Raw genomic sequence first — 24,243 nt, 5'->3', positions numbered from 1 at the left:
GACATCATTTTTTTGAAAGCAGATAAAGGTGGTGCTGTTGTCATTATTAATAGAGTTGATTACCGTAATAAGATGTTGGATCATCTTCATAATAGTGGAAGATATAAGAAGCTTCCCGAAAACCCGCTTAAGAAGATTTTCAAGAATGTGGCCCTTGCCATTAAGTCTAGTAACTTAGTGAGTCCCCTACAGCATAAACTCATTGAGAGCAATCCCATCACGCCTAGAATCTATGGGTTCCCTAAAATTCATAAGGAAGGGACTCCCCTTAGGCACATAGTCAACACTATTGGAGGTCCTACCTATCTTCTTGCTAAATTTATTGCCTTAAAGCTTAAACCCTTAGTTGGTCATATAGAATCCTTCGTTAAAGACTCTGCTTCCTTTATTGAGGAACTTAAGGACTTTAAGCTGGACTCTAGAGACATTCTTGTCAGTTTTGATGTTGTTTCCCTGTACACTTGCATCCCTATAAATGAGGCCATGGAAGTGATCAACCGTCTAACAGATCTTGATACCGCTTGGTTAGTGGAGATCTACCTCACTTCAACCATTTTTAGTTTTGAAGGTGAGTTCTTTGAGCAAACCTGTGGAGTCGCCATGGGGTTTCGCGAATCATTTTATGGAGGATTTTGAATCCAAAGCTCTTAACTCAACCCGCCTCCTACCTAAGCTTTAGAAGAGATATGTGGATGACACTAATGTCATCTGGTCTCATGGCTAAGAGGAGTTAGATCTCTTCTTCGATCATCTCAACAGCCAATCCTCGGCAATTAAGTTTATTAAGGAACAAGAATTCGATGGTTGCCTCCCTTTCCTTGATATTCTTATTTCTAAGAATAGTGATGGTTCCCTCTCCCATCGAGTGTTTCATAAGAAAACTCATACGGAGCAATATTTTCATGCTAGTTCCCACCATTTCCTGACTCAGAAATTGGGAGTTCTCAACACCCTTGCTACTCATCCCTTAAGGATCTCTGATAAAAATAGCTTAGAGGAAGAGAAATCCCATCTCCTTAATGTCTTTGTTGAGAACGGTTATATTAGATACTTGGGACACAAGGCTTTCCTCAAAGCGGCTAAGAATTCGTTAACTAAAAAAGAACCGAAGGAACGAATTCCAGGTGTCCATCTTCCGTTTGTTCAGGGGACCACTGATAGAATTGCGAGGATTCTTAGAAAACATAATGTCCCCTCGTCCTTTAGACCCCTTAACGCCATTCGGAAGTCCCTTAGATCTGTTAAGGATCCTATCAACCCTAAGGACATGACAGGGGTATATATTATTCTTTGTTCCTGTGGGACCCCCTATATTGGTGAGACGGGTCGCTCCATTAATCAAAGGATTAATGAGCACGTAGCTGACCTTAAGCATAGGAGAACCAAGTCTTCTGCTTTAGTAGAGCATGTGGAGAAAACCAATCATCATGTCTGCATCGGGGAGGCTAGTGTTATTGCTAAAGTTTCGCAATTCCATCACCAAAAATTTAGGGAAGCCCTTGAGATTGAAAAGGGCCAATCAATCTCAATAGAGAGGATGGCTGGAAGATCAGTAGTTGTTGGGTCCCAGCCCTCTCTTCCTAGTCATTTTCTTCCTTTCTTCCCCTGCCTAGGTTCAGCTTCATCTTGTTTTCTTTTAAATTTCCCTTGTTTGCTGTGTGGTTGTTATTATTTGAGGTATTTTAGTAGCGCTTAATTTATGCTATTAAGTTCATTCTATTAATTTTAATTAACAATAAAAATGATCTTGAAATTAATCTATGATAAGATCCTAGTTTTAACCCTTAAATAAGCTATTAACTAATTTTATATCTATCTATCTATCTATCTATCTATCTATATATATATATATATATATATATATATATCTTATTTTATTTTATTTTCTCTGATGACCCTTAGGTTACTCTAATACTTTCATATTTATAACTTTTATAAATAACTATATTACCCTAATATTTATATATTTAGCAACTTTTATAACTAACTATTAATTACTCTAATGTTTATATATAATTAAATATTAATTTATTTTATAATTAATTTAGTTTAATATATATTGATAACTATAAGTTTATTAAACGGTCCCTTTACTTTTATTTCAATTAATTTATTTATTTAAATATTGGTTTTTGCCCCTAATCCAGTCCTTCTAACCATTTCACAGTCGAATTTAGCCATTAGACAATATAGTCGTTATCTGGTCAAGAATTATAGCCGTTGGATGTTCTAATCTAACTATTTAAGATGCTAAGCTAGATCTAATTCTTCAACTTGTCCCGACGATGAACCACACTGGTTGGTTCGAAATGCGTTGACAAATGAAATTTCTTGTTATTTACGCCAAAAAAACTATCATAAACATGTTTTGTATGTGTCAAGGCCTCGCACTGTTATTATTTCTTTAAGTATTTCATTATATATGATATTGGAGGTAGCCCCACCTACTGCCACCTCTTTGATCTCTGCTAAGAAATGCAGTAAGATCAACTCCCAGACTAGGAAATTCATTTTCTTTCTTGTTCACTCTTAAAGTAAAGGGAATATTTTAGCCACAACCATGGCTCTCGGGAAGGGTTCCTCCACGCAATAGAAGTAGGTGGATACACTCATGAAAGAATACAAGGACATCTTCTTCTCACCCACAAGGGTATCGTTGAACTGTCAGGTTAAGCATTCATCTGATCTGAATCTTGGAGCACCTTTAACCAACGGGCTAATATGTCATCTCTCCATTCTGGAAAATTCCAAGTACAACCAGCGACATGATCAACATCGGGTGCCACACAAGTTTCAAGTGGGCAACAAAGTCTAGTTGCATTTGCAGAAAGAATGCCTTACAAGAGCCCATCGAAAGCTTAGACCACTCCGATATGGTCCATACAACATTACCAAGGTTGTGGGAAACAATGCTTTGGAGCACAACATTCCCCCATTCCCTAGCTTGCACTAAGTGTTCAATGTGGACCACCTTCAACCATGCTCCAACCATTATGGACACATTAGACATTGCAGAACAACTCGCACCAACAGAAGCTTCCTCATCTCATGGAGGAACTCAAAGGAATGGAGACAATTTATTCCTATGGGGGGAGGAATGATCCAGGTGGATATTCGTGGCCACCCACCTATTCCACTTGGACCCCCACCATTGTTTATTTCAGTTTTTTGAGTTTCCTAAATTGTAGCATAGTTTACTATTTTTGGTAGTTTTTCAGGTCCTGAACTTTTGGAGCCGTTTTGAGGCCCTAAACGACGTTTTTTGGGAAAAAAAGGGCCAACATGGGTCTTCAATTGATGTTGGCCATTAAAAAGTTGTATTCCTTGGATAGATATTTCTAACGAGGTATTGTGCGCATCAAACAGAGATCTTATGCTAAAATTATGACCCTGGGTAATTGATGTATGGATTTACCCAAATGGGGCCCATAGTTTAGCACTTCATCTCCTGGGGTTAGGTTTTTGGATGTTTAGGTTTTTGCATTGTTTCTCAAAAATAAATAGGCCTTCAAGCCTCATTGTAACATAGTTCAGAGGCATGTAGCTGCCACATCTGTTCTCAAAGATAAGCTACCGTCGCCCTAGCTAATTTATTTCCATTTCTGCTTGTAAGCATATTTTAAGTATTTCATATTAATAAATTGAAGTATTATTTCTGCTGCATCTTTGTATTTATGGTTATATCTGTCATTTGTTGCGTTCCTATTTAAATCCAGATCAGGTACTCAATTCTAGTTCATTCAGTGATCTTCATCAAGAATGTTAGGCTAGGAGTTTTTCAAGCTGATGTCTTCTTATCATAATTGATCTCTAGTTGTAGCTATTACATCTTAACATGATAGGATGATGATTGAAGAAAATGAGAAGGAGACTATGCTAGAAGACACTCATGAAGTCATAAATAGAAGTTGATCATTGAGAAAGAAAATGAAAGGGCACTATATTGTGATGGGAGTTCGAAGATCAAGATCATAGTAAAGACTCCATATCATTCAAGAACTTGGAGGGTGAAGATTAAGAAAAAAGAAGACCTCTCATGAAGATTAAAAACAAAGAAACATGATTTGGATTTAAATAGGAATGCAATAAGTTACAGATATAACCATATATATAGAGATGCAGTGGAAATAATACTTCATTTCATTACTGTAAAATATTGAAATATGCTTACAAATAGAAATGGAAATAAACTAGCTACGGCGATGGTAGCTTATCTCTGAGAAGAGATGTGGTGGCTACATGCCTCTGAACTGTGTCACAATGACGCTAGAAGGCCTATTTATTGTTCAGAAACAATGGAAAACCCTAAACATCCAAAAACCTAACCCTATAAGATAAAACGCCAAACTGTGGGCCCCGTTTGGGTAAATTGGTACATCAACTTCCCGAGGTCGTAACTTTGGCATACGATCTCCGTTTGAAGCACACAATATCTCGTTAGAAATATCTATCCGAGAACTACAACTTTCACAACAACAACATTGGTCTATGGACCCATGTTGCTCCCAATGTTCCCAAAAAGCTTCATTTAGGGCCTCAAAATGACTTCGGAAGTTCAGGGTCCGAAAAACTGCTAAAAATAGTAAACTGTTCTACAATTAAGGAAAGTGAAAAGCTAAAAGAAACAATGATGGGGGTCCAAGTGGACTTGGCGGGTGGCCACCAATACCCACCTGGATCATTCCTCCCCCCTTAGGAAGCAATGGTCCCCATTGCATTGAGTTCCTCCATGAGATGAGGAAACTTCTGCTAAACTTTGTCCCTGGTGAGCCACTTGCCTTGGTGAAGGAGTTGACTTGCTTCGACAACTCGATATAGTTAGATATTATGCTGGTGAGTATGCTTGATCTGTGTGTCGATGATTTGATCAGTTGTAGCTTGTTCCATGCAATCTGGATTTAACTCTATGGGTGTGAGCTGTTGTGCAATGTCGGATGTGTTTAGTAATGGTGGAAAGTATAGCCGAAGGCAGTCCTTAATGAACATTGGGTGCAGGCCAAGGAATGGGGGAATGCTGAGCTCAAACGCATTGTCTCCTAGAGCCTTGGTAATGGTGTAAGGACCATATTGGAGTTGTCTGAGTTTCCAATAGGCTCCGATAAGGCATTCCTTTTGCAAATGCAACTAGACTTTGTTGCCCACTTGAAACTTGTATGGCACCCGATGTTGATCATGTCACTACTTGTACCTGGCATTTGATTTCTCCAAAATGTCATGGACCTACTGGAAAATATGTTGGATGTGCTCAGTGAGGCTGTTTGCCTTATCTATTTTGGACTAGACATGAGATAAATCTCCGTGAGTAGTTGCAAATGGCATGGCCACATCAATGGGACATAGTGGTTGGAATCCCAAGCCCACCTGAAAAGGGTTGTGTCCAGTCGAGTTGTGGAGATCCCAGTTGTAGCTGTGCTGAACGTAGGGGAGGCTCTCATCCCATGTGCATGGATTCTTTGAGTTGTACATGCACAGAATGTGTACGGTCATCCTGTTGACTACCTCTGCCTGCCCATCAGTTTGAGGATGGAAACCTGTGGACTTAGTGAGTTTGGTGTCCAGCATCGGCCACAGATTAGAATGAAATGTAGTGAGGAACCTATTGTCCCGATCTTAGATGATAGACTGTGGGATCTCAAAGTGTACCCACACTTTCTCAAAGAAAAGTTTAGCAGTAGCTTCTGCTGTGATATTCTTCTTGCAAATCGCCATAATGGCCATCTTCGAGAACCTGTCGACGACCACAAAAACATAGTCATTTCCATGCTTAGTACAAGGAAGGCCCAAAATGTAATCCATGGAGATGGATTCCCAAGGTTGAATAGGGGTAGGTAGCGGGGTATAGAGGCCTTGCTTCTTGATGGTTGGTTTGGCAATGTCGCAAGTAGTGCATGATCTGATGTACTTCCAGACATCCTGTCGAATATTCGGCCAATTGAAATACTTCTATAGTACTGCCACAATTTTCTCGAACCTGAAATGCCCAGTGGCTCAATTGTAGAGTGCTTCCCAAATCTTCTTGGCATGCTCACTTGAAGGAACACAAAGGTGACGCAAGTGGCATAATAAGGCATCATGGAGGTGAAAATCTGGAACATGCTGACCCTCCAAGAGTGTCTGGTATGTGTGGCCAAATTCTAGCTCGCTTTTGTAGAGAAGTGGCCAATCCGAAGTCTCGTTCCCACAAGAGTTGATCACAGTTGTTAATGCCATGATCGGTGGTCGATTGAGGCAATCTAAAAATTATTTGTGTTGCCCTTCTTATAGTTGATATTCAAATGGAACTGTTGCAGGTATGTGGACCACTTCTGATGGCGATCATTCTACAATTTCCCTTGGGTTTATATGAACTGCAGGGGCCGGTGGTCTGTGTAGATGACCATTTCCTTCCCCAGAATGTAATGCTTCCATTATCGGCAGGCCTGCACAATGGAATACATATCTTTGTCATAAGTGGGACACTTCCAGACTATGTTTAAAAGAGTCTCACTGTGATATGCCACTAGATTCCCGTGTTAAGTAAGGACTACCCCAATAGCATAGTCAGAGGCATATGTCTCGACCTCAAATGGTTGTTGCAAGTCTGGTAATGCAAGCACTGGTGCTGAGTAGAGGCAATCTTTCAACTCTATTAATTCCTTCTGTTGATATTCAAAAAAAATAATTTTTCTTTCACTCCTCCCTTGGTGACTTGACTCAAGGGCCAAGTGATATGAGAAAATCCCAACATGAACTTGTAGTAGAAGTTAGCAAGACCTAGAAAGCTGTGGAGCTCTATCAACATGGTTGGAGATGACCAATCCTAAATGACTTGGATCTTGGATGGATCCACATGCACCCCTCGTTCATCAATAATGTATCCCAGATACTGAACCTGGGTCATGCCAAAAGTGCATTTCTCCAAATTGGCACATAACTTGTGTTGTAGCAGTGTTTGGAGAACTTGTTGGATGTGGTCGAGGTGCTCTTCCCAACTCTGGCTGAAGATCAGGATGTCATCCGAGTATACCACTAAAAATGAGTTGGTGAATGGCTGGAAGATGTCATCCATTAGTCTCATGAAGGTTGTAGGAGCATTCATTAGTCCGAAAGGCATAACCAACCATTCAAAAAGGCCCTTCTTGGCTTTGAAGGTAGTCTTCCACACATCGAAGGGTTTGATTGGTACCTGGTGATATCCTGACTTCAAATCGATCTTGCTAAAATATTTTTCCCCCTTCATTTTGTCCAAGAGGTCATCAATCCATGGGACCAGGTACCTATTACAGACGGTGATCTTGTTCAGTGCCCGATAATCAATACAGAGTCTCCAAGTCCCATCCTTCTTCTGTACCAACATGATCGAGCTCCCACAGGGTGATGAACTTGGACGGATCTGACCTTTCTACAACAACTCCTGAATCTGCCTCTTGATTTCATCGTTCTCCAAAACAGAGATCTGATAGATTGGTCAATTGGGCAATGGTGCACCTAGGGTCAGACCGATGGAGTGCTTGACCTAACAGTGTAGAGGAAACCCTACGCGGGAGGTGAAGATATCCTCATACTCCTCCACAACCTTGTCCATATGTAGTTGTCATGTGGAGGGGCCTTGTTTAGAGGTCGTGGCCACTGTCTTCTTCTTTCCTTAAGGGCGTATCATCAGGAAAACAAATTTCCTGATTTTGGAAATGAGCTTATTGCATTGTTTTGCAATAACCAAAGAGATGGAGGTAGGTGGCGCTACCTCCGATATCCTGTAAAAATTATTTCCTAAAGTAACAATAACAACACGGGGCCCTGATTCATACACAGCATGTCGCTTCCACAAGTATGGTTGTCTTAATAATACATCACAAACATCAAGGTGAGCAATGTCACACAATACCTCATTTGTGAAGGGCTTGATGTTGTATGGAAGGTGACACTACTGGCTCACACGAAGATCCCGTCCTTGGTGAAGCCACCTGTTGGTGTACGATTGTGGATGTGATGTGGTTAGTAAGCCCATCCACTTCACAACTTCTGTCGAAATGAGGTTCTTTTGGCTCCCGCTATTGATAATGAACTATAGTGGGGAGTCCCTTACCCACATTTGGGAGTGGAAGAGACACTTCTCCTCCTCTGGATCTTCGGGTTCTTCCTTTTGGATCTTCATGGTGGCAACGGTGGCGTTGGGCTCCGCATCGATAATCTGCTTCCCTTTGTCATTCCCCTTGTCATTCCCCTTGTTGTGTTCTGACTCAGAGTTATAACACACATCTAATTCTGAAACCTTTAACTCAGCCACCAGTGACTGCTTGGCTCGAAACTCACTTGTGTTGTGATTGGAGCTCTTATGGAACACACACCACTTTCCTGTGTCCTTTTTCGGCTACGCGACACTATTTTTTGCTTGTAGCTTTGGCGAGTTGTCTTTTGCCACCCTGCCTTGGCTTTATCCTTTATTCTACGGTTTGGGGGCACCTTTTGCTTACTTTAGATTTGTAGATCCAAAGTCTCGCTTCTTCTATTTAAACTTTTCCTCGATCTTGACAGCATATCGGTACGCCGTGCCGAGCGAGGAGATGTTCAGGAATTCTATTTCTTCCTGGATGTACTTGTGCAGGCAACTGCGGTATTTGATCACCGAAAGCTGCTCCAAATCTTGATACCCAATTTTGTGTGAAGGGTATGGAAAATATTGGTAAACCTTGGCACGTCTTGGTCCCTTCCCTACCGCAACATGGTCCACTTTATGTATTGATCCTCATAGCTTCTGACAGGGTAGTACTACTCCTTAATGGTAATATAGAATGAATTCCATGTGGGTATGGCTAAAAACAGTGAGGCTGTACTTTCATCCTTCTGCTCACAGTAGGTTTCCCACCAGTCCTTGACGTGGCGGGTGGATTTGAGAAGAGCGAAAGTAATCTTTTCCTGGCTGGAAAAATCATGAACAGAAAAATACGCTTCTAGCAGATTTAACCATTTATCTATGGCATCTGCATCTATCTGACCCTCAAATATGGGAATGTCAAAGTTAACTTGTACCTTAAAGTGTGTGGCGCTTCCAGAGTAGCTGCTGGAAGTAGATGTGTCGCCCCTGGGTAACCGTTGAAGGATCTGGGCAAAGCTGTCCATCATCGTGTTCCTTTGTCGCTCAATGGCCTCTTTGAGCAAAATTTTGATAGGATCTCCTACTCCATCATCTTTCTTTTCATCTTCCATGGGAGGCCATCGGGATTCCCGAGGTTGGTCTTGCAAAGGTTTGACCAGTTCAAGCCCTAACTCCTTATATCCTGACCTCGTTGGGGAAATGCAAAGAAAGACGGAGAAAGAGAAGACCGCAATGATACCACTAATCCAGATTTAAACATGAACACAACAAATTACATATATAACCATACATATAGAGATGAAATAGAAATAATACTTCATTTCATTGCTGTAAAATATTGAAATATGATTACAAACAGAAATGGAAATAAACTAGCTAGGGTGATGGTAGCTTATCTCTGAGAAGAGATGTGGTAGCTACATGCCTTTGAACTGTGTTACAATGAGGCTCGAAGGCCTATTTATTGTTGAGAAACAATGGAAAATCCTAAACATCCAAAAACCTAACCCTAGAAGATGAAATGCCAAACTGTTGGTCCCGTTTGGGTAAATTGGTACATCAACTTCCCAGGGTCGTAACTTTGGCATACAATCTTTGTTTAACGTGCACAATATCTTGTTAGAAAGATCTATCTGAGAGCTACAACTTTTTGAAGAGGAACATGGGTCCATGGACCGATGTTGCTCCTAGTTTTCGCAAAAAAACGTCATTTAGGGCTTCAAAATAGCTCCGGAAGTTCAGGACCTGAAAAACTGCTAAAAATAGTAAACTGTGCTACAATGAAGGAAACTAAAAAGCTAAAAGAAACAATGATGGGGGTCCAAGTGGAGTTGGTGGGTGGCCACCAATACCCACCTAGATCAAAACATGAAGAACAACTTGGCATTTCCATCTCATCATTAAGTCCATGTCATGATTATCAAGTTGTGACTTGTACCAATATCATCACAATGTCATGTGTTTCCATGTGACTTGCCACATTATTTGTGGATTTAATTATCAAAAGGAAAGGTCAAAATGTAATGTGTGGAATTCTAAGAGTCATATGTGGAATATGAAAATTCACATAGTCATATATGGACAAAAGCATATTTAGGAAAAGTCCAAAAGACATATACAAGTCCGAAGGTCACATTAGAAGTCGAAGAGTCATGAGGGAATCTCAAGACTCATGGGGATATGAAATGTCATTCATATTTTTCTAAATACACCCTCATAACTCAAGAAAAGGGGTGTTTGGAGGCTTATCCTTTGGAGATCTAACCTTGGCTTCTTTAGCTTAGCATAGGAGAGAAGATCATTTTTTCGAGAAGAAAGAAGTGACTTAATGTTCCACTATTAGAACTAGTGGCTCATCATTGTAACTGTGTACTTGGATCTTTCACCTAATAATCAAAAGCTTGACGATCCAAAACATTATAATGTATTTATTGTGAATGTAGTAAGACTATTCTCTATATGTTTGTGGTATATGTTTTCTTCATATGTATTAAGAAAATTAAACTATTTCATTGGCTTTGGTACTTAGCTTTTTTAATGTGTGTTGTATTTGATTTAACTATCATTGTGTCTATGTTAACTACTATGCTAAATAAATAAGAAATATTTTATTTCTCTTGTATTTCTATATTAGGTTAGTACTATTAGTTCCTTCAAGAGAGTCACTCCTCTCTCTCCCCTCGTGAAAGGATCATTTTACACATTGCAATTGGTTTTTCACAGTGTTAACTTTCTTATTGATTTCAAAGGTTATATCCATACTCTCTTATGTTATTCATTGCAGTAGAGGAAAACCTTTAAGTTATGGTGGTTGGGTCAATACTCTGGATGGGGCTTTGACTTCATATGGTGTGAGGCCTAATTGGGACTTCACATTGGGGAGACCCCCTTAGTTGATGTATTTCTAGCACCATAAACAATTGGCATTAGAAGTATGGATAGATGACAATTTGTGCTAGTTGAGTCTGTTTTGAATCTCTTATCTTAAATGGATCATTTCCAAATCATTCTCCTAGGGTGTTTTTCCAATAAATCCAATGGTAAACTTTCAATCCCCAATGGGTATCTTTATAACTTATCTCAATCAAAATTTGATGGTGAAATATCCAGAGCAGAGCACAACTCTAATTTTCTTTACCTTTTGTGAATTTGATGAAAATTATTCTAAAGATTTTACTCTTATACTTTTCTTCCTCACCCTTGAAGGTCGAGTAAAGTGATGGTGTCATACCTTTCCATATTCTTCCATCCATTCATTTGAGCACTTCCATAAGGAGCTTCAACAAGTATTTGATAGGTATGATTACTAAGATGCTTTCAAGAGAATCAATCATCTAAGGATGAAGCGTAATGAATCTATTGAGGATTTTTCTAGTCAATTCCCTCACCTATGTTATGAATTTCCTGAAGAAGATACAGATTAGGATTTATTTAAGAAAAAGTTTGAGAGTTTGATTCATATCTCTTTACATGGTGATTTTGAACCCCATGATGATTATGCTCTTCCAACTTTTTAAATACATGAGAAACCATTAATTATAGAGGAGGAGCCTAATATTCCTTTCATCCCTTGTCCTCCTCCATTTTTTGTGCCTTGTCTTGAAGTTATTCAAATAAAAAAATATGAAAATCAAATAGGTGATCCATCTCTTCAATCTTCATACACTTCCCATGATTCATATCCCATGAAAGAAACCTTGGAATGGTTCATGGAGCCTAGGGTGAATACTAATGCTCCCATTCCTTAAGATGATATTGGTACTCTTAACCTTAATCTTGGATCTGGTTCCATTGAAAGTAATACTTCTTCAAGGGACACATTTCATCTTCTATCATCCATATGTTGTGAATCTTTGTACCTTGATTCATCTGATCAATCTTCCCCACCATCTAGTTCATTAGACTCTCTTGATTTTCAAGCTTTCGGTTCAAATTGTGATCAAGTACAAGGCGGTCATATTACACAAGTAGAGGAGTAGAAAGGTGAGGATACTTTTTATCTATCTCCCCTCTTTCAAAACCCTCTATGTCAACATGTTGTTCCTTCACTATTGAATGATTTTAAATCTACTAATCTTAGTAGCTAATTGATTCAAGTTAATTTTCTTAATCATTATATAGTATTAGAAAACCATCATTCTGATGATGATGAATATGTTGATGTGTATGATGATGAATGAAAATGTGCACCAACTAATCTCTTAGTTTCTTGAGAAGATTTTGATTTGAAAAAAATACATCTAGAATTTGATTTGGTCGAAGAAGATGTTCTTATGGAAACTTCCTCTTCATATCAATATCCCTTGTGCCCTACTCGTAATACATTAACTTGTGAAAAAGATACTCCATTCTATTCAAGTTCTTCATCTAATGAGTTGGGTTTTGAATTGACATAAGATAGTGAGGTTATCCATGATGAAAAAAGAAACAATCAATTCACTGAGTGTTCGTTCCATTCCTTATCATTTCCTATCTTGCATGAAGAAAATTATTTTGTTCGGGTTACTCATGAGATTGATCCAATCTGTCCATCCTTAGATGTTCAATTAAAAGAATATTTTGACTTGAGTAATATAGTTGTTGAAGTTGAAAAGTTCGATCAAATTATTGATCTAGATGGATCCACCTAGATAAAAGTTATCTTATGAAAATTACCACTAGTAGCTATCCTCACACCATGCATGATCTCATTCAATCTTCAAAATGTGATTTTACAATACTTGAAATTTTCAGGACTTTTGAGGAAGTCAACGCATGGAACTGTGAAGCTGATCATTTCAAATACTATCTTTGGCTAGAAGAATCATGTCTATCTGATACATTTGAGAGTAGTTAGCTCTTGGTTTTTCTTGTGATTGTTATACTCCTAATATTTCATCACACCTAAAATCCTCTTAAGTGCTAGTGAATGGATGAGTTATTTCATGAATCAAATTGATTTTCACTCATTTTATCCTCACTAGTTTCATGTGTTTTCTATGCTGGCATTCATTTTCACTTATTTCAATGATCACTTATTTCACTGATCATGATGTTCGTGTAGTTTGTAACGATGTACAAGGAAATGGTTTTTCATATTTATTGTGTGAGGGAGATGATTATATTGCTCAAAGAATTTGTAAAGTTTTTCAAACATATATGTATTTTTTATTTACTAACAAAGACTCTCATGCCATAATTGGTCCATCTGATCAAAATGCTTATTTTTGTAACTATCATTTAACGTATCATTTCCCATCAGCATATCTAATGACAACTATTATAGGCCATTTTTTCAGATATGATTAATAGGCCTTCAATTGGATCAAACAACATTCTTTGACCCCTTTCCATCATCCTTGCACAAATCCCTAATCATGACTCATTCTAATCCCTGAGTTTCTGCCTGAAAGCACCTTTTTTCAGTCTTTTTAAGGACTAGAAAACCATGGTCTCTTATTAGCTAGCATTGACTACCAAGTTTCCCTACTCTACACCTGCACTGATCACCAGCAGGTTGCTCAATGTTGGGGGTGCGCTGATTCTAGAAATTTGGGAAAAAAAAAAGAATCCTGAAGCTTCCTCTTCTAGAAGCTTCGAGGATCTATTGTAACCATTTACCTCATATAAAAGTTTCGAATCCTATCCTATCCTATCTTGAAGTTTTCATCCCTTATCCCTTGAGCTCATACTCCATCTAGAGTGGATTTCTAGCCTAGATTGACAAAAGGATAAAAATTCATGAACTACCTCCTTCACCTATATATTTACTTCCATCCATAGGTAAGGGGTTTCCTTTTGGAGAGTGATTCTACCCTCTAGAACTAAGCATGGCACAGTCATAAGCCTCATTCCTCCTCTCTCGACCTCTAGAGCTATGCATTGTGTAATCCCTGAGCCTTTTCCTCAGTCTAGTACTCAATTCTAGTCCATTTAGTGATTTTCTTCAAGCATGTTATACCAGGAGTTTTTCGGGTCGAAGTCGTCTTTTCATGAGTAATCTCCACTTGCAGGTATTATATCTTAACATGACAAGATCATGATTGAATAAAAGGATAAGGATACTATGCTAGAAGACACTCACAAAATAGTAAATACAAGTGTATCATTGAGAAAGAAAATGAAAGGGAATCAGATTGTGACAAGAGTTGGAAGATCAAGATCATAGTAAATAATCCATATCATCCAACCAATTGGAGGGTGAAGATGACGAACAAATCAGACCTCTCATGAATATTAAAGACAAATCAGTAAGAAGAACAACTTGGCATTGCCATCTCATCATGAAGTTCATGTCATGATTGTCAAGTTGTGATTTGTACCAATGCCATGTGTGTCGATGTGTCTTGCAACATCATTTGTGGATGTAATGATGTAAGTATCACAAGGAAAGGATAAAATGTAACATTTGTAATTCCTAGAGTAATATGTGGAATATTAAAAGTCACATAGTCATATATGGACAAAAGAGTCTTTAGGAAAAGTCCAAAAGTCATATAGAAGTCCAAAGGTCACATTAGAAGTCGAAGGGTCATGAGGGAAGCTCAAGAGTCATGGGGATATCAAAATTTCATTCCTTTTGTTATAAATATACGCTCATAACTCAATAAAAGGCTCTTTTGGAGGGTTAGCCTTTGGAGAGATAGCCTTGGCTTCTCTAGCTTAGCATAATAGAGAAGATCATTCTTTGGAGAAGGAAGAAGTGACTTAATGTTCCACTATTGGAACTAGTGGCTCGCCATGGTAACTATGCACTTGGATCTTTCACCTAATAATCAGAAACTCAATGAGCCAACATATTTTCATGCATGTATCGTGAATGTAGTAAGAATATTATTATGTTTTCGGTATATTTTTTGTTCATGTGTACTAAGGAAATTGAACTATTTCATTGGCCTTGGTACTTATATTATTGAATATGTGTTGTATTTACTTTAACGATCATTGTGTCTATGTGAACTAATTGGATAGATAAATAAAAAAGATTTTCATGATCATGTGTGTCTCTCTTAGGTTAGTATTATTACTTCGTTCCAGAGACTCACTCTTCTCTCCCCCCTCATGAAATTCTCCTTTACACACTACAATTGGTGTTTCATAGGTTCAATTTTCTTGTTGATTCCAAAGGTTATGTGCATACTCTCTTATGTTATTCATTTCATCTGAGGAGAGCCTTTAAGTTATGGTGGCCAGGACAATACTCTGAATGGGGCTCCTACTCTAAATGGTGTTAGGTCTAATTGGGACTTCACATCATGGAGACCCCCTTAGTTGATGAATTTTTAGCACTGTCAACACCAAGATAGATGATATATTGGACCAGTTGTACTAAAAAAAATCCTTCACCAGTATGGACTTAAGTTTAGGGTATCATGAAGTTTGAGTCAGAGAGGAAGATACTAGGAAGACTTCCTTCAAAACTAATAAATTTTTGTATGAGTGGTTAGTTAGGTTATTTGTCCTGTGTAATGGACTAGCCATATTCATGATGTTAATGAATGATATAGCAGGGCATTTTATAGATTCATTTGTTATTATTTATTTGGATGATATACTAGTATACAATGTTACTTGGGAGGAGCATATCTCACATTTAATGCAGTTGCTAGAGACATTGAAGAAGCAACAACTGTTGAAAAATATCTAGAAGTGTGAGTTTTCACAATAGTATTTAGTGTATTTAGGATATGTGATTAGAAGGATAGATGAAGATATATCTTTCCAAGATGTGGGCCATCATGAACTGATTAGTTCCCACTAATGTTTCTGAGGTCAAAAATTTCATTGGGGTAGCACAATACCTAAGGAAATTCATATCCTCGTTTTCTATAGTTGTAGCACCATTCAAACCATAATAACAAGTGGTAAGAGTTTCCATTAAGGAAAGGGTTAGTGGAAGTCCTTTGAGGAGTTACACAAGAAAATCGTTAAAGCATTGGCTTTGGAATTATTAAACTTATAATAACCCTTTGAAGTGGAGACAAATGCGAGTGGATATGCTATGGGAGTAGTCTTGATGCAAGGAGGACGTGTTGTGTGCTACAAGTATTTCATGGGGAAATTATTAGCTACACAACCTACAATAAGGATATCTATGCCTTGGTGCTAGCTATGAAGAAGTGGAAACAGTAAATGGAGGGAAGGAATAAATTAATCCACATAGATCACCATCCACTACAATACCTGCAAGCCTAAAGTAATCTACCATAGACTATCCATTACAAGTGGATGGGATTCCTACAACAATTTCATTTGGTGATAAAGTTCAAGAAAGGTAGCACAAATAAGTTGGTTGAAATTCTTTCAAGGTCACCCACATCGAATATCACAACTTTGGGAACTCTAGTGCACATAGAGCCTTTCTTCAATGATGCATATAAACAAACATATACAAAGGATGATGGATGTGCTTGATGGTGATAACACAATTGAATACCATATCCATAATGGGTTATTCTATAGGTTGGATAAGTTACATGTTCCTAAACATGATCAACTACAGGTAATCATAGAGGTTCGCACGTCTAAGGTTGCATGGCATTTTGGTGTATGGAACAAGTGGAAACCTTGCAAAGGGATGTGTACTTGCACATGATGAAAGAAGAGGTAGCTAGGTTCATAAGAGGATGGATGATTTATTATACCAAAAAGCCTAGTAATCAGAAATATGGTCTATATCATCTCTTTCTTGTACCCAATTATCCTTGGGAAAAAAATTCCATGGACATTGTGGGAGGATTAACAACAAGCGGGAAGGGACATGACAACCTATTCATGTTAGTTAATAGGTTTAGTAATATGTGTATTCTAATTCCCTGAAAGAAGAACATAAGTAGGTAAGAAGTATCAAATTTATTGTTTTGACAAGTCTACGTACACATTGGGATACCAAGGAGCATCATTTTAGTAGGGACACAAGATTTCTAAGTGTGTTTTAGATTACATCGTGGGAGAATGTTGACACAAATTTTAATAGGACTACACATTTCATCCATAGAAAGTGGACAAACAAAAGTAGTCAATAGGAATTTGGTGCAACTTTTGAGGGGTTATAATCAAAAGAATTCAAAGGCCTGGGTTGAAAATATGGTATATATACAACACTTTTATAATAGAGAAGTCTACACTTCTATTGGTAAGTCCCTATTTGAAACTTATTCTTGATATATACCAACTTCACCTTTGGATATTACACATGGGAAACAATGAGGAGTGAGGGAGTATCTCGTAGGGATTTTTTAAGGGGAAAAAAATTGTTGAGAAGATATGACAAATCCATATATAGGTACAAGAGATGTTGTAGAAGTCATGGGAAAAGTACAAGGCTGAGCATAATCAAAATATAACAAATAAGTCATTTAGAGTGTCAAATAGAGTATGGTTACAATTGAACAAGGACATACTATGTAGTCCTAGTAAGAAAATCAAGACTTTGTGATATTGTCCTTTGAGATAATGGAAAATTTTGGAGATAACATGCATATATTCAGTCTACCTCGATACATGAACATCTACCCAATGGTTAATGTAGAGAATATAAAAATCTATGAACCTTCCACTCTGAATAAGGAAGAGGAAGATGTTTGGATACTCCTTTTTCCAATTTTTCTAAAGAGGAAGAGGTTACTATAGGACTCAATAATTCTACTTGAAAACCAAATCTCCGGAGATGGATTCTCCCACTAGCTAACCTTAAATATACGTTGACTCCACTACTACTTTTTTTTCTTCACACATCGACCTCTTTGTAGATTGGTTGTCTGAATTGTTCTCTAAATTCTCTATTAATAACTATTTTTTGACCATCCAAATCAATCTCTATAGGTTTCTCTAAATTTGATTCTTCTTCAACCCATGAATCCTTGTTTGCTATTTTTTCAATATCTAGTTGGTTATCATGCTCATATGGTGATGACTGAAACTTTAATTGTTTTTTGGAGATAATATTGTATGGATCATTAGGCCACACTTTTCCTTTGGGAAATTTCATTAAGGCTAGCATTTTAGAACAATCTTGAAGGCATGTATAGTGTTCACAATGAATGGACCCTCCTCTTGCTTAAGCTTTAAGGTAACCTCCTGCTTCCTTCGAATAAAATGCACAAGGCCTAAGTTTATCCTTTTCTTGATATATTATAATGCAAAAGTTTTAACAAGCAGGAATACAGGACTGATAAGGAGGCACTTATGAACCATATATTCTTATTTTCTTGTGGTTTTTATAGATGTACTAGTTCCCCACACTTGTATCAGGACTTAATTATATTATTTACTTGATTTATGGAAAAAATTATTTGGGGAACTTCATCTAAAAACATTACAAATGCTACAGACATAAAATGTGTTAGATACTCTAAAAAATACTTCACGTTCTTCTTTCTTATCATAATGGAAATCTATTAGATCACTAATTGTTTCTCACCCTTAGAATTCTGAACTTGTAGGTTCGAACTAGAAAAGTTTATGACTTGGAAATACAACATGAGGTATACAAGAAAGGATGGATACATGAAGTATCTTGTATCACTAATTCTAGATAGCTAAAAATTAGTTGCATGTCAGATGTACATAGCGAAATCAAAATTTACATTTGTATTTCTTATGGAAGAAAGGGCACTGGAAAGTCCTAATAATTTTTCATCAACAAAATGTATATCATCAATGCCTAAAATACAAAAATGGTAGACAGGAATTCTTGAACAAATTCAGAGAACATACTCAGTTGGCATGTTGGGGCTAATTATGGGAACCAACAAGTAACATAGACTCCAACATAGTTTTATTTTCAACTTCTAATAACTCCCTATATAATTGAATTAAACTTCTGTTGGTGAGTGACTGGAGGTTTTCAACAGATGAGAAATGTAATATATCACAGATATGTTTAGATGATATCTAAGGGAGAATACAACCATCACTAGAAACAATAGTTTGAATATTTAGTATATAAGAAATTCCACACCTAGAAAGAAACTGAGGAAGTCATACACTTGAGGAATGGTGACAAATGCTAGACCATATTCACACACCCAAATGTATTATTTGAATGGCCAAACCTACTTAAATCCTCTTATCTAACTTGAAATAGGTCACAGTGACAATGAGTGTCATATATGTCTACTTCATGGTCAATTAATGGTGTATTATCTAGATTAATAGATTCTTGAGGAGTAAGGATTTCATATTTCAACTTAGTAATATTAAAATAACAAAGAGCAATGGAAGAAGATACCTGATAATATTTCTTGGAGACTGTTGGCTTGTAACTAACTTGATGTCCATGAGTAGGAGTGAAAATGGTTCCCTGTACAAGAATTACCGTCTAACAGTTGCAATCATGAGCCTCATTGTCCTTCCCTTTCACAAATAGAATAATAGAATACATTCCCCCCTTTCTCCTTTGTCAACTCCTTTCTTTTCATTTGGGCATGAACTTCAAAATCCCTTCAAAAAGTATTTTCATTGGTGACTTCATTGGTGATGTCATATTGACATGGAATGCCACATCAATTGTCCATGTAAACTTCCTTGTCAACATTATTATATCAACTTGTGCATGTATATCTTCAACGTGGTTGCTTACTTGTCCATTGAAGCACCTGCCCTTCTAGCCTTTCGATGTGTGCCAACATTGCCCTTGCTCGTTGCTCTAAATCTTGTCACGATATGCGTAATCACCCTTGACAATTCAGTTGGTAATGCTCACCCCCCTGATGGTTTTAATTTTCGAAGAGGGCCTGTTATCACTCAGGTTGTCCTTAAGCTCCGGAAAAGGATACGGTCGAGGTAACCACATACCAACTTTGGACTGCAGGTTCTAGCCAACCTGCAATCAGAGAGGGCTCTCTCTTTTAGATTTAGCTTTGTTGAAAAGGATTTTAGGCTAGGTTTTGAGTTCACAGGGTTTTTGTTTTGTTTTTGGTGGGAAAATTGATGTTTTCAGACAGAGAGGCAAGGCATAGTCTGGAAGTTTCAAACCATTGGGCGTGGAGTCGAGGAGGAGAAATGTTGGTGCATTTCTTCGGTCACAAGAGAGGGAAAATGGAGCAAGATAGTTGCGCATGAAACAGTATTTCAGGTTTAAATAATGGAAAGAATGCTAAGTAATGAGAGGTAGTTAAGAATCTCTCAATCAGCTTAACAGATGGGGGTAACAAAGCTCTACCTAGGGGCAGTAAATAATCCCTAGATAATTGGAAAACACAAGTGAATCGGGGTAAATATGAGCCCGGGGGAATTCACATTCATAACCAATTCATTCAGAGGAAAACATAAAGAAACAACAGAAATTGAGCATAGAGTGTACTTAAACAAATTCTAAGCTATTCTTTCTTTCTGCTATTTAGATAGTGATAAACAATAAACAGAGGTAAGATGCACTTATTGCTTCAGACGGAAGCAAAAGAATTCCATCTTCATATCTCCAAAAACATTCATTTACAACAGACAATTTTCTCTCCAAGCTTTCAACAATCTTTGATTATAGAAAAACCCAGGTATACAATGCGAGTCTCTAGTGAAAATTATCAATCTTCCAACCCTTGTAACAATGTAGAGGGCGGTATATATAGGGAAAAACTCTCTACAACTGCTTTTATTACAACTTGACCTAAACAGTTTTGAAAGAAAGATGATTACTTAACCTAATCCTATCCAGAAATAAATGCAAAAAAATATCTTGGGCTGCGCTCAGGGCTGCCCTATCAAAACTGAGTAAATGATGTAGTCCTTGGCGGCTTGGTGCAGTGTTTTCTGCAATAAATGTGTATGGGTTTCTGCTTCTTTGCTGTCTGTCTGCATTTAAAGCTTTAACTGTGATTTGAGGGCAAGGATGGGCTTACTGGGGGCTGCAAAATGAAAAGATTCCCTAAAGGTTCCCCATTCAGGCCTAATTTATCAGGAGGGGCTCCGCCTTTCTGGCACCTTTCTAGCTTGCTAGGGGCTACAAAATGAAAAGATTCCCTAAAGATTCCCCATTCAGGCCTAATTTATCCAGCGATGAGCGATTAGGCGCAAATCGCTCATCAAAAACTGCCTCAGAAACTGATTCCGGGGCTCCAGAGTGCGATTTTCACCCTTCGTGCCAAAAAGTGATGATGACGTCAGCATGATGTTAGCGATGGGACCTCGTACGGCGGGTGACGTCAGCGATGAAGTCAGCATGATGACATGGCGGGATGACGTCAGCATGATGACGTCATCACGTACGGAGGTGACGTGGCAGTACGGCGGCTTTGAAGATGTTGCAGGACACGTGGCAGGTGACTCGGTGGTACAGTGGTAGGAGGGCCACGTAGGCAGATGACGTGTCATGGTGACTGGGCAGGGGGGTGATGCAGGCAGGTGACGTCACCAGGCAGGGGGCGGTTTCTGGTTTTGGGGCGCACCGCCTTTGGGCATGAGCGGTTTTGTCAGGAGGGGCTCTGCCACAGCCCAGGAGGTGACGCGTGGCGGGAGTATGGTGGCAATACCGTCCATCTCTTGGACGCTAACCTTCAGGCGGTTCAGAGATGGGACGACCCGCCAACCGTCGATCTGGGCGCAGGGCGATCGGATGGCTGGCGGCGATGGTGAGGCGGCGGGGGTATACGGGCGGGGAATATGTGCAGAATATTCCAAATTTAATAACGCGCGCAGGTGGTTTAAACTTAGGGAAAGTGGGTTATGGGGTTTAAAATGGGCGGGTTACGATATTTATAGTTAGGGTGTAGGGAAAAGGGGTAGAACATGGGTTTTTTGCGCACGGATTTAACAATTTATGCCTGAAACTTAGGATAAGGGGGCAAAAAGTGGGTTTTTGAGGGTTTTAGGGCTAGGGAAGAGGTTGTTAGCATGACCAGGTGTCATCTAACCCCTGTTATGACTCGGATGGGCTAAAAACAGCCCCAGATGGACCATTTTTTCCCGGACTTATAAAAAATATGGCTATATTGCCAGGGAGGGGATATTTACATAGGGGAGTTTTATATACATTTTTTTAGTAGGGGAAAGGGGAAGACTGATAGGGAGTTATATAGTAGAGTTAGTGGTTAATATGGTGATGATAAACAGACGCTAAGGTCAGGGACCTTAGGCTAATTTTGGGGAAAAGAATTTGGAAAGAAATAAAATCCTTGAGTGAAGCAGATCTTCACCAAGGCAACTGATATGGATGATGATGAAACTAAGAGGAATCAAGCAGATCTTGACCTCTTTGGGAAGTTAGTAAGTGACTTAGGGGATTAGAAGAAGGGGGAGTTAGTGATTTCCACCTTTGAGCTCCTTTGAATGAAAACTGCATGCACTGTGATCCGGAAAAATATACACTTAGTAACACAAAATTGATCATAAGTCATCTTTCTGCAACCTCTCAGCTACCTACCCAGCCTACTCACCTAACATTTTTTTTCTTCTTTTTTTTGGTTTGGGTGCACTTAGACTTGCAGACCCAGATTTACAATTTTTCTTTTTAATGTTTCCTAGCTCTACACTTATTTCTGCCAGGGCCCAGATTAAATAGTTGGGTCCCTTTGATTCTCTACCTATCTACAAATCTGCCAAGATTAAACTGTTTGTTCAGATGCATTCTCTATATTCTAAAACAGGAAATTGAAACCTAGGGAGACCAAGATTAGACTGTTTGGACCTCCCTTAAATGAAAACTCTTCCAAACTGGAACAACTCATCAAAATTGGAATCAGTAGTGGCATTTGGACTAGCACACTTCATGGCTTCCTTCTTTGGTCTCTTCTGGAAATATGGAACACTGCAGCTTGCAAAGTATGACATATTTGGCATGTAAAAATGTCAATCATGAAAGATGAAACCCTGTTGCAACAGGAGGCTAACAGTGGCTCCACTTGGGGATGGATTTTCCTTGTGAAAAGCCAAGAACAGCAGGTCAGACTGCCTTGATCTTCTGTGGTTGTTGTAGATTGGAAACATTTGTTTTGGATGCTAAAAAAAATATAAACTTTGAACTATGAACAACCTCCTCCTCAACTGAATTACTGTGAACTGTACAGCATCGCCTGCTTTCTTCTGCGTGCTTGATAATTATGTACAATGCTGCTGGAACATGCCTTTGATTGCAGATAGTTCTTTTCTACCATGAATTTCTTGTAATGTGACAATTTTCCTTTTGCTGTTTTGCTGAAATTGGTGCAAAGACAAAGTTTTCAGAACTGGGGCACTTGCATCAGCTACGTCTTCACAGAATTTACTGTTGTTCTTTAAACAATCGGCCTGCTTATACAAAAATAAAAACAGAGTGGTGATATACACAAATAAGACTGTACAAAGATATATACAAAACTGCATTGTGTCCCTTAAAAGGGATCATGGTAATGTTTCAGCATACGGCCATTGACAGGGCCTTCTTCAGCAGAACAATCCTCTACAGATCTGAGAAAATAAGTGTTATTTCCCTGAACAGCAGAAATAACCAATGGACCTCTCCATAGAAAATCAAACTTGGCATGTTTTCCCTTGTCTTCCCTTCTTGAGTCCCATCTTAGAACTTTGTCACCAACATTGAAATCTTCAGCCTTAGCTCTCTTATCAAACATCTTTTTGAGCTTTTCTTGCACAATTTGAGCTCTGTCATAAACTTGTTCTCTGGTTTGCTGCAGATGGATGGTCTGATTGATTCTTCTTTGGATGTCATTTGGTTCAGCCTGAATCTCTTGTAACAGTTTGATAGTAGGAATGCCCAGGGATGAAGGAAATCTAGCCTCCATGCCATATACTAGCTCATAAGGGCTCATCCCAATTGATCTTTTTCTTGGAAGTTTGTCTGCCCATAGGGCATTTATCAGTTTTTTGTGCCAATTCTTCTTGTTTTCTTCCAGCACTTTCTTTATGATGTTGATGAGGCTTTTGTTAGATAATTCGGCCAAGCCATTACCTTGAGGGTAATAGGCTGTGGAGTGGCCCAAGGTAATATGAAATCTGTGGCAAAAATTGATCATCTTTTTGGACTTAAAGGCAGCGGCATTGTCAGTGATGATTTTCTCAGGGCAGCCAAATCTAGATAGGATATTGCACTCAAGGAATTCGATAATGATGGTGTCAATGGCTTGTCTACAGGGAATGGCTTCAACCCACTTAGTGAAATAGTCGGTGGCTGTTAGGATCCATTTGTGTTGGCCTGAGGAAGGGGGATAGATTTCTCTAATGAATTCAAGACCCCATTGTTGAAAAGGTTGTTC

This window comes from Pinus tabuliformis, chromosome 7, assembly GCF_031772625.1.
Source record: "Pinus tabuliformis cultivar Carrire ecotype Pingquan chromosome 7, CPIR1, whole genome shotgun sequence".
Lineage (NCBI taxonomy): Eukaryota > Viridiplantae > Streptophyta > Pinopsida > Pinales > Pinaceae > Pinus > Pinus tabuliformis.
Note: the sequence above shows the minus strand (reverse complement) of the source record.